The sequence below is a fragment of the Erinaceus europaeus genome, chromosome 4, assembly GCF_950295315.1.
Source record: "Erinaceus europaeus chromosome 4, mEriEur2.1, whole genome shotgun sequence".
Classification (NCBI taxonomy): domain Eukaryota; kingdom Metazoa; phylum Chordata; class Mammalia; order Eulipotyphla; family Erinaceidae; genus Erinaceus; species Erinaceus europaeus.
The window spans coordinates 102,459,476-102,471,841 of NC_080165.1; the positions used below are offsets into that span (position 1 = coordinate 102,459,476).

Genomic DNA, 12,366 nt, shown 5'->3' on the forward strand with positions numbered 1-12,366 from the left:
CACATTTATCACCTCCACCGAAAAGTATTCCCTGACTACTCCTGTGTCACTCCTGTGGGTTCTTTAATTTTTCAGAGATTGATGAATTGATTGATTGATTAAAGAGAAAGAGATGAGAAGAAAGAGATAGGCAAAGTTTGGCATGGGGAACACCAGGGACCAAGTCCAGGAATGTATGTTTGTAAGTCCAAGTCCAATATTTTATCCATCACACCACCTCCCAAGTTACGCCTCCTGTGTGTTCTGTTTATTGTTCATTCTTTTACTTGAGTGTCCTCATATCATATTGTATCTTTACTTCCCAATCCTACCAACCCTCACACATACCTGCAAACATACACATACATATATACATGCACACCACACATGCATGATTGTGAGTCCTTTGAAGATAAATGCTATGCCTTACCTTGTGTTCTTTATGTTCATAGTTGTGTACCTAGGTATTTAGAATATAAAAGGCAACATTCATTTTTTATGTTATTATATTTATTTATAAAATGGAAATATTTGCATGACTATAAGATAAAGGGGGAACAATTCCACACAATTCCCACCACCAGAACTCCATATCCAATCCCCTTTCTTGATAGCTTTCCTATTCTTTATCTTTTTGGGAGTATGGACCCAGGATCATTATGGGGTGCAGAAAGTGGAAGGTCTGGCTTCTGTAATTGCTTCCCCACTGAATATGGGCATTGGCAGGTCAATCCATACACTCCCAACCTGTCTCTTTCCCTAGTGGGACAGTGATCTGGGGAGGTGAGGCTTCAGGACACAGTAATGGGCTCATCTGCCCAGGGAAGTCAGGTTAGCATCATGGTAGCATCTGGAACCTGGTGGCAGAAAAAGAGTTAAGATATAAAGCAAAACAAACTGTTGACTAATAAGGAACCTAAAGGCAAGAATATTTCAGATGAAGATTTGTGGTCTCTGTTTTGGAAAAAGCTGGTAAGTCTATTTTAGCTATATTCAAAGGGGTCCATGACTTTGCTAGTTTTTGCCTGAAACTAATATCTAGCATTCATTTTTTTACTGAAAGAATAAGCAACTTTCTCTCAGACACTTGGAAAAAGCAGAGAGGGAAAGAAGTCTCCAGGTCCACTCTGGATTACTTTCTCAAGCTAAACCTGGAAGAAAGAGCTATCTTCAGTTATTCAGTGAAAAAGAGCTTAAGGGGTAGTATAGAAGCTAGAGCTTTGGACCTACAAACATGAAGTCCTGAGTTTGATTACCAGCATCGAATGTGCCAGAGTGATGCTCTGCTTCTCTCTCTCTCTCTCTCTCTCTCTCTCTCTCTCTCTCTTTTCTTTTCATCACATTAGTCAATCAATTAATTAAAAACTTAAAAAAGAAAGAAAGAAAAAAAAAACTAAAGGGCCCTGGTGCTGTTGCAGATCAGATTTGTGATAATGGACATGTGATCATTAAAAGTCTTACCATATTCTTAGCCCCTGTTTCTTCATGCCACTTTTCTTAGGGAAGTTCAAGTATTGACACAATTTAGAAAGCAGTGCTCATTGTCACTGAAACACAAAGCTTTAGCCTTAATGGAAACCATGGACTGTGATGTTTGTTACACATCCATTTTTTAATTTTCTTTAAGGAAAGGAAATAAAATGTGGCCTTGTACTCTAATTACTTGAGAAGTGTCATGGGAAGATACATTAGGGAGGAGATATATTGAGAATCATTGATCTGCATTAAGGCATCCTTTGCCAGTTGATAAAGCATCTTGGACACTGCAAAGAGCAGGGCGGCATCTTCTCTCCCCAAGTTCAGTGGGGAGTTGGTTTTGAGGAAAGCACTTCCTTTTCCAGTTTTTCATGCAAAATGAGTTTTTAAAGTCAGATCTTCTATCAAAATAAATGGGACTCAAATATGCTATGGCAAAAGCTCATTTTCTAGAAACCTCATTTGTCCAAATATGAGAGGTGATGGTAGTCCCAGATGACATAAAGGAATGTCTACCTTCTTTATTCAGACATTTCCTCTGTGATCCGGGAGGTGGTGCACTGTATAAAGCATTGCACTCTCAAGCATGAGGTCCTGAGTTCAGTCCCCAGCAGCACATGTACCAGAGTGATGTCTGGTTCTTTCATCCTTTCTCATTAATAAATAAGATATTTTGGGTTTACTGTTGAATGTAAAACATTAATTCCCCAATAAAGAAATTTTTTCTAAAAAGTGAGACTTAAACTCACTCTGAAAAAAAATATATTTTGGGAGTCGGGCAGTAGCACAACGGTTAAGCGCAAGTGGAACAAAGCACAAGGACTGGCATAAGGATCCCGGTTCGAGCCCCCGGCTCCCTACCTGCAGGGGAGTCACTTCACAGGCAGAGAAGCAGGTCTGTAGGTGTCTGTCTTTCTCTCCCGCTCTCTGTCTTCCCCTTCTCTCTCCATTTCTCTCTGTCCTATCCAATAGTGATGACATCAATAACTACAACCATAAAAAACAAGGACAACAAAAGGGAATAAACAAAGAAAAATGTAAATAATAATAATTTAAATAATAATAATTTAAATTTAAAAATGAAAATGTTTTTAAAAACCCAAATATTTCCTCCTTCATGTCTCCTCTCTCCACATCACTGCCTATTTACTGAGTAAAGAGGAAGGGCTCTGTCTTTCCTCCCCACCACCACCATTCTCCCCAGTGACTGTCATGCTAGGGTCTTGGTTAAAAAACAAAAAATGGGACCTGGTGTGGGTACACTCAGTAGAGCACACATGTTATAGTGCACAAGGACCTGGGTTCAAGCCCCTGGTTCCCTCCTGCATGGAGGAAGCTTCAGGAGCAGTGAAGTAGTTCTGAGGTATCTCTTTCTCCCTCTCCCCCTCTCCCCTCTCCCTTCAATTTCTCTTTGTCTCTAAAATAAATAAATTAATATTACAGATATACTACTTAAGGAAAAAGGTAGCAAGATGAAAACCCTCTGTATAACAAAGAAAGGAAGGACACTCAGAAGCAGTAATAGGTGAAGGTGTGGCTTGGAAAGGAAAAGGAGGCAGGACTGTACAAAAAAATGAGTCAAAAAATGCCTAGATAGACATAGTTATAGACGTCGAATAAACCCACATCTGTGACCTTGGGAGAACCACTGCAGTTTCCAATGGAGGGAATGGGGACACAGAACTCTGGTGGTGGGGATGGTATGGAATTGTGTCCCTGTTATCTTACAATTTTGTAAATTAAATTAAATCACTAATATATTTTTTAAGTGAGGTTGTAACTGTATATTCATATTCACTTGTATATCCTAACAAAGTGCTTTGGGAACAATTGCCCATGAAAATGTCTCAGGTTTCATATGTGGTAGAAAGAACACTGAGATTAAGGCCCAGTCCACAACTGTCCCAATCCATGATCAATCACCACTAATTTACTGTTTAATTTTTATCATTTCAACTGGTTGAGCTGTGATCTAATTTTTTTTTAATATGCAATGTCTGGGGAGTCCATTTCCTTTAAGATGTAGTTGTTGTTGTTGTTTAGGTGTGGCCAAGTGAACAAATTAACAAACAATTTTGGGACTAGGAGAGATAGCATAGTGGTTATGCAAAAGACTTTCAAGTCTGAGGTTCTGAGATCCCAGGTTCAGGCCCCTGTGTCACCATAAACCAAAGCAGAGCAGTGCTCTGATAAAAAGAAAAGGAGGAAAAGAAAAGGAAATGGAGAAGGAGAAAAGGAGGGGGAGGGAGAGGTAGGGAGGGGGAGGAGGGGGAGTCCATGCAGCCCAGGAGGGGATACAATAGACGATGCATTGAATTCTCATGCCTGAGGTTGTGAATTCAATCCCGTGCAGCACATGTGCCAGTGATGCTCTCCCTGCTCCCATTAATAAACAATAAAATAAATCTTCAAAAAGAAAAGAAAAATGGAGTTGGCCTGAGTTTGGCTTGTTAACATTTGAAAGGCACACTCCTGAGTAGGGGAATATCGTGAATATACTCAAGTCAGAGGCTTGAGTACAGAAAGAAAAAAAAAGGAAGAGAAAGAAGGAGAAGGAGGAGAAAGAAGAGAAAAGAGAAGGGAAGGGAAGGGAAGGGAGGGGAGGGGAGGGAAGGGAAGGGAAGGGAAGGGAAGGGAGGGGAGGGGAGGGGGGGAAGGGGAGGGGAGGGGAGGGGAGGGGAGGGGAGGGGAGGGGAGGGGAGGGGAGGGGAGGGGAGGGGAGGGGAGGGGAGGGGAGGGGAGGGGAGGGAAAGGAAAGGAAAGGAAAGGAAAGGAAAGGAAAGGAAAGGAAAGGAAAGGAAAGGAAAGGAAAGGAAAGGAAAGGAAAGGAAAGGAAAGGAAAGGAAAGGAAAGGAAAGGAAAGGAAAGGAAAGGAAAGGAAAGGAAAGGAAAGGAAAGGAAAGGACCTCAAAGAAACCACCCAGTCTCAGTGAAGCAGTAAGTTCAGCCTGTGAATCACTTGCTACGAAGACAAGGTTCACACCTTCTGAGTTCACTTGATGCAAGTCCCTGGCATTTGTGCTTAAAGAATGTTTATTTGCTTCTGTCCACTGTCCCAGAATAGGAAGAATATAAAGTTCAAATAACACACTATGGAGAGGAACTCCCTGAGTGCATATGGAAAGCTCTCAGTTCTTAGAGAGCTCTGTCCATGTGGAGGCTACTACTATGGTAGCAGCACCAGAAAAATGTCTCCTGGACACAGCATAAAGCACTGTCAACTGGCAACACTCACTGTTACAAGACTTTACTGAACGCTTACATAAGCCAAGTGGTTGACTTAAAGGGTACAAATATGACCAGGAAGAGTGTTGTATTTTCTTTTTCTTTCTTTTTCCCTCCAGTCATGGGGGCTCAGTGCAGGCACTACAAATCCACTGCTCCTAGTGGCTATTTTTTTCCTTCCCACCCCACCCACACCCCCCCACCATTATATTAGAGAGAAATTGAGAGAAGATGGGGAGACAGAGAGAGGGAAAGAAAGATAGACACCCACAGACCTGCTTCACCGCTCGTGAAGCGGATCCCCTGCAGGTGGGGAGCCGGGACTCAGACCCAGGTCCTTGTGCTTAGTTATATGTGCACTGAACTGGGTGCACCACCACCTGGCCCCTCGTGTCTTCTTTTTAAACAATCTTTTAAAAATATTTTATTTATGTGGGTTTTTTGTTTGTTTGGTTGGTTAGTTGGTTGTTTGGTTTGAATAGAGACAGAGAAAAATTGGAAGGGAAAGGGGAGGTAGAGAGGGAAAGAGAAACAGAGGGACACCTGCAGCACTGCTTCATAGCTCATGAAAGTTTCCTCCTGCAGGCAGAAATAAAGGGCTTAAGCCTGCATTCATGCTTGTGGTGATAAGTGCACTCTACCGAGTACACCACTGCCCCAGTCCCTAGTGTTATGTCTTAAGAAGAAATGTTCCAGAAGACAGTGGCACACCAGGTTGAGTGCATATGGTGGAGCAAGGAGCTGGGTTGAAGCCCCCAGTCTGACTTGCAGGGGTAACCTCACAAATTGCAAAGATGGGCTACAGGTACCTCTTTCTGTCTCCCTCCCTTTCCTCTTAATTTCTCTCTATTTTATTAAATAAGAAAATACATTTTTAAAAATTTTTTCCTCAGCTCCATAAACCTGTAGCCCAACTCTAACAATTCATACTAGTGTTAGGTTTTGTCTAAATGCTCAGGGACAAAACTGTTATACTTTTGACATAGAACATAAATGTACCCATAGTGCCTGTCTGTTCAGAGTAAGGTTGTTATCAAAGTAACAAAATTACCTGAATTGTAGAAGTCCAGAGTGCTAGTACCTTCCTAGTTGTGAGGGAGATGGAGGGAGCAGAGCAAGGCAAAGGGCACAGAGGTCTGCTTTACACTAGAGGAATATCTACATAGAGAAAAAAAATCCCAAGAACCTATAGTTTTGGGGAGACAAGTGTTTATTAAAGCAAAATAGAGATAGGAAAGAAAGAAATACATGCACAGACATGACCCTTAAGAGAAAGAAAGCCCAAGTTTCCTCATCCTCCTCCAATTTTTAAATTTTTTTATATTTATTTATTCTCTTTTGTTGCCTTTGTTGTTTTATTGTTGTAGTTATTATTGTTGCTATTGATGTCATTGTTGTTTGGATAGGACAGAGAAATGGAGGAGGGGAAGACAGAGATGGGGAGAGAAAGATAGACACCTGGAGACTTGCTGCACCGCTTGTGAAAAGGCCCCCCTGCAGGTAGGGAGCTGGGGGCTCAAACCGGGATCCTTATACTGGTCCTTGCGCTTTGCGCCACATGTGCTTAACTCACTGCGCTACTGCCTGACTCCCTCTCCTCCAATTTTTATAACTGATTCAGGGGATAAAGTGGACCTTTCTTTGAATATGATAGTATTTGTCCTGGGTGTTCTGCTTGGTTGGACATGAATTGTAAAAGGAGGCCATGATTATAAAAGGCAGAAAAACAGGACATGCTCACTAGGGAAAGAAAAAAAGAAACCGGCTGGGAGGGAGTCGGGCGGTAGCACAGCGGGTTAAACTCAAGTGGCTCAAAGTGCAAGGACTGGCATAAATATCCTGGTTCGAGCCCCAGGCTCCCCACCTACAGGAGAGTCACTTGGCAGTTGGTGAAGCAGGTTTACAGATGCCTATCCTTCTCTTCCCTTCTCTGTCTTCCCCTCCTCTCTCCATTTCTCTCTGTCCTATTCAACAATGACAACATTAATAACAACAATAATAACTACTACAACAATAAAAACAAGGACAACAAAGGGGAAAATAAATAATAATATTAATAATAATAATAACTGGCTGGGAGTATAGATCAACCTGCCACAACCCATATTCAATAGAGAAGCAATTACAGAAGCCAGACTTTCCACCTTCTATACCCCATAATGATCCTGGGTCTGTACTCCCAGAGGGATAAAGAATAGGAAAGCCTCCAAAAAAAAAAAATTAAAGCACAGGACAACCTGGGAAATGTACAGTATACTTGTGAGGAGGATTACCTAGAGAAAGACTATTGGAAGGATATTAACAAGCAACCCCCAACCTATGCACCCTGCAGGTAGCCTGAAAGAGGGACCAGATAACAAGATGTCTGCATCCTGTACCAGTTTCTTCCTCTTGCACCTGACCACCAACAAAATGTAGAAGAGTGCAAATGTGTACACCTGGACATAACCAGCCAAGGTTAATCCCCTCACGGTCTGCCTCAGTATCCTTAAACCTACTTTAAAAATAATAGGGCTGCATAATTTCTCTCTCTCTCTCTCTCTCTCTCTCTCTCTCCCCTCCTCTCCCTTTCCTTCTCTCTCTCTCTCTCTCTCTCTCTCTCTCCCCTCCTCTCCCTTTCCTTCTCTCTCTCTCTCTCTCTCTCTCTCATGTTTCTATGCATCTATTTGCCCTCTTTCTCTCTCTCTTTTTTTTTCCTGCTTTACTTCAATTAATGGTCATCTCCCTGAAACTGAGGCAATGTCTTATGACTTTTCCATGTGGATCATTTTCTAGAGCCCTACCAGCTGAGTTTAAAGAAGACTTTTATGCTCTTTGACCTGCTCCCCACAAAATCATGAAAATAAGATCTGAGAATATAAAAGAAGAATGTACTGGACAGTGTGTGGTCAGCCTTCATATGGTGGACCATGTGTCTTCTTTGAGATTACTAAAGTCAGTTCTAGACTCCATAGTACTGTTCTTTAAGTGAGTTTTATAGGGAGAATAACTGTACCTGGATCCACATGTTAGAAATAAGTTAATTCCTTCACTCCAAGAACAAACGTAAAGAAAGGAAGGAAGGTATTTACTCAATTCTGCAGAATCCATTACCAATCCATCCATCCTCCAGCTTCCCCATGGCTAGGTACTTTCAGAGTTTACAGTTTAGTCTAGGCAGTGCCTAGGAATAAAAAACATTTTTAAACACATACATCCTCATTCCTTAATGACTTAGTTACTGACAAAGGGGGTTTCTGAAGTTAGGTAACTGGTATGGGGAGGGCACTAATTTTGCTTGTAAGATAAACACTTTGTGTAAGTTTGACAAATTCACTTTCTGGTTTAGGCACCTGCGGTGAGGGCAGGGGGGTTAGAAGATGAAACACTAAAATAACACGTGTCCTTTTTTGATGCTTTATACCTTGAATTTTTTTTTTTTTTACTTTCTATGTGTGGTGCTGGGATTTGCCCTCCCATAGAACATGTGTCTGGGTCATATAATCTGTGGTCAATCCTATGACTTGTTAGACACGAAAACTGCACTATCATTGCTCAGAGTGTGATATTCCAACAAAGTGGAAAAAGGAGGAAAATTAATCACTCTGTAAGAAACAAAAAAGAAAGGGGGGGTGGAGAATGAACAGACCTCATCAACAATCCAGGAGAGGGAGAAAGTGGGTTCCTTGCCAGGCTACTAGACTGTGCATTTTCTTTATATATTATTCCTTTTCTCCTGAGAGGTTCAGTCAGTTGCTCCCAAGAGAATGGCTCATTTATCTTTTTTTGTGGCTATCTTTTATTACAAGAAAGACATTTCAAGGGACATTTTCAAGTGAGGAATCCAAAAGACATACCTCCCAATCAGTCCTTCCCTTCTAGCTCCCATCTAAGGTATTATACTATCTTTTTCAATCTAAGTCTAATAACATGAAGGTTTTTTGTGAAATTATTTTTTATTATTATCTTGTTTTTAGGGAGTGATAGAAATGTGTGTGTGTGTGTGAGAGAGAGAAAGAGAGAGAGAGAGAGAGAACAGCATCAAAGCTTCCTTCAATGTTGTGAGTCATGCACATAATTAAGCAATGCACTGCCCAAGTAAACTATTTCAATGGCCCCTGTTTGAAATTCTTTTATTTTTATTTTATTTTATTTATTTACTGGATAGTGACCGAGAGAAATTGAGAGCAGAGGGGAGGCAGAGAGGATGAGAGAGGCAGAGAGACACCTGCAGTCTTGCTTCACCACTCATGAAGCTTCTCCCCTGCAGATGGGGACCAGGGGCTTGAACCCGGATCCTTGCGCACTGTAACATGTGTGCTTAACCAGGTGCGCCATCACCTGGCCCCTGTTTGAAATTCTTGCCTCTGCTTTTTACCAGAATTTTCCTTCACTGAGAGATTTCTGGTCTCTTTCTACAGTGACCTCAATTCCATAACAAATCTCCCTGGGCTGTGTTAGTGTACAACACCTGCCATAATCTCCACTAGATATTGAATAGCCCCCAGCTACAGAATACAACACCCACTTCACACCACTGGAGATGGTTTCCTTCTTAAAACTTTCATATATATGCAAAAATACATACAAGTATGCAAATATATATATTTAATCAACTTCTTCTTCTAGCGTTTGCCCTTCTTCCATAGCCAGTCAACAGTGTCAGGTTGAGCCTGATGTAAAGTTTCGAGACCTCCTTTGAATCTGGAGAGGTGGCAGTCGTTGACTATGTGGGTCATAGTCTGTCTGTAGCCGCAGGGGCAGTTCGGGTCGTCTCTGGCTCCCCAGCGATGGAGCATAGCGGCGCACCGGCCATGGCCTGTTCGATAGCGATTGAGGAGGGCCCAATCATAACGTGCTAGGTCAAAGCCGGGTTGACGCTTGCAGGGGTCTGTGATTTAATCAACAATGAAATTAAACAGATGTTAGTATTTTGCCACATTCACTCTTAAAAGAAGAACTGTCAAGTTCTGATGTTTCTTTGTTCTCCTTCTATCCACAGAAAGGCTTTCCTGTCATTCTTCTTTAATTTTTATTTGTAAAAAAAAAAAAACACTGACAAAACCACAGGATAAGAGGGGTACAACTCCACATAATTCCCACCACCAGAACTCCATATCCCATCCCTTCCCCTGATAGCTTTCCTATTCTCTATCCCTCTGTGAGTATGGACCCAGGGTCATTATGGGATGCAGAAGGTGGAAGGTCTGGCTTCTGTAATTGCTTCCCTGCTGACCTATCATTCTTAAGTAGAGTTTTGCTGGAACCAAGCAGGACAACTTGCAGGTCTGGAAACTGACATTTTCAAGCTCCACACCTCCATGATGGCAGAAGGTGACTGATTTGAGATGAGGCAAGCCTTCCTGGACTGGGGCTTTCAACCCTACCCTGGCTCTTGGAAAAACAATGGCAATTTGCATGAGTAAAGCCTGTCCTGGCAATGCTCAGGGAAATGGGCACTTAGAAGAAAGGATAAAAAGAACCTGCAGGCTTAAAAATGGACATTTACAAAAAGAAAAAAGAGGGGGGAACTGAAGTGATTTACGTAGGGCTGTGGAATAAACTTGACTATGAGTAGAAGCAGAGAGTAGAAATTTTTTTAAATGGTTAGAAAAGAGCGGGGGAAATAATGTAATGGTTATGCGATTCAAGGTACCAGGTTCCATCCCCTGTACCACCATAAGCCAGAGCTGAGCATTGCTCTAGTAAAAAAGATAAATAAATAAAATTAAAATTAAATAAAACTTAAGGGAGTTGGACGGTAGCGCAGGTGGTGCTAAGAGCAAGAACCAGCATAAGGATCCCGGTTCAAGCCCTCGGTTCCCCACCTACAGGGGAGTCACTTCACAGGCAGTGAAACAGATCTGCAGGTGTCTTTCTCTCCCCCTCTGTCTTCCCCTCCTCTCCATTTCTCTCTGTCCTAGCCAACAACAACAACAATAATAGCTACAACAATAAAACAACAAGGGCAACTAAAGGAAATAAAGAAAGAAAAAATTTTCCAAAAATAAATAAATAAAACTTAAAAATTTACTACTTAATCCTAGTCAGAAAAGTCAATTTAAATAAAGGTGAATACAAAAGAATATATTAAAAAAGGGTCAGCAAGATGTCTCATTTGGACAGTGCACTGCTTTGCCACATGCACAGACCAGGTCTGAGCCCAGCCGCCACCACACTGAAGGGAGCCTTGGTGCTGTGGTTCCTTCTGCTCTTCCTCTCTCTTTGTCTCTGTCTCTCAAACTCAAAAACTCATCAGGGAGCACTGAAGCCTTAGTGATGAAGGAATAATAAATCAAATAAATGGGGATTTAAAGAAAGAAGAACTGGAGGTATGTAGATTTGGGGTGGTACATCCCTGCCGCCCATTGTGCAGTGTCTTCTTCTTTTTCTCTCTTTTTTTTTAATTGCCGCCACAGTTATCACTGGGACTCAGTGCATGCAAAATCTACTTTGTTGGCTTTGGACGTCCATTTTTTGCCCTTTTACTTCTTTTGACTCTTTCTCTTTTCTTTTTGGTAGAGACAGAGATTGAGAGAGAACGGGGAAAGAGAGAAGAGGAGAGAAATAGAAACACCTGTAGCACTGCTTCATGCTTGAAACATTCCACCTGTAGGTGGGTGCCTGGGGTTTGAACCCCAGTCCTTATATATGACAATATGTACACTCTACCAGGTATGTCACCACCTGGATCCTATTTTCTATGTTTTTTCAATTTATAAAATGGAAATATTTACAAGACCACAAGATAAGAGGGGTATAATTCCACAAAATTGCCACCACCAGAACTCTGTATCACATCCCCTCCATTGGAAGTTCCCTTATTCTTTATCCCTCTGGGAATAGGGACCCAGGGTCAGTATGGAGTGCAGAAAGTGGAAAGTCTGGCTTCTGTAATTGCTTCCCCGCTGAACATGGGTGTTGATAGGTCGATCCATACTCCCAGCCTGTCTCTCTCTTTCCCTAGTGGGGCAGGCTCTGGGGAGGCGGGGCTCCAGGACACATCTGCCTGGGGTCATCTGCCCAGGGAAGTCAGCAACCAAATCCGAAGGAAAAAGAAAGAGAAAGGAAAAAAGGGATAGCAAGAATAGACAATTATGCAAATCTACTGTCTACTGTAAATTCTAGGGATAGCAAGAGAAGAAAGGGAACTAGAGATGAGAGACACACACACTCAGAGTCCACTCTGAGTCAGATTTCTTCCCCAGAATAATTCACAAGTGAGTATCAGTGAATTCAGAAATCAAAAGAAGAAGGAAGGAAGAAAAGAAGACAAGAACAAGAAAAAAGAAAAAGAAAAAAAAGAGCAGTGAAAGCAAAGAGGTTTTTTTTTTTTTTTTTTAATTAGCTAGGAGGAAGAAGAAAGGAGAAAGGAGAGTGGAGAGAAGAGGTAGAGAGAAACAAGTTCCTCTCACACTGGATAGGACACCCTGTCACCTAGCAATGGAGAAAACAACAACAGTTAATTTTGGTCAACCTAAAGAAAGAGAGGGCAAAAGTGACACACGTATATTAATAATAGTAATAATAAAATATAATAGAGTAAAAAAAAATCCTAACAGTCATTCTGTAGCTTGGACTGCTCCGGATAGATTGGCTGCAGGCAGCCTGAGCAAAGACAGTCAATTGTCAGAAGTATCCAAGGGAAAAAAAAATCTCCAAGTAGTCTTTACCAGGCAGAAGTGAAGCTCTGATTGGTCAGGTATT

General features: G+C 41.7%; 1 long non-coding RNA gene across 1 annotated transcript in view; it reads right to left on the bottom strand.

Annotated features, from left to right (window-relative positions):
- Positions 1-479: 479 nt before the first annotated feature.
- The window catches only part of LOC132538304 (uncharacterized), a 41,171-nt gene continuing 29,284 nt past the window's right edge, over positions 480-12,366 (bottom strand). The window contains exon 3 of the long non-coding RNA XR_009549700.1: positions 480-836. This is a non-coding gene — a long non-coding RNA (uncharacterized LOC132538304). The remainder of the gene's footprint in view (positions 837-12,366) is intronic.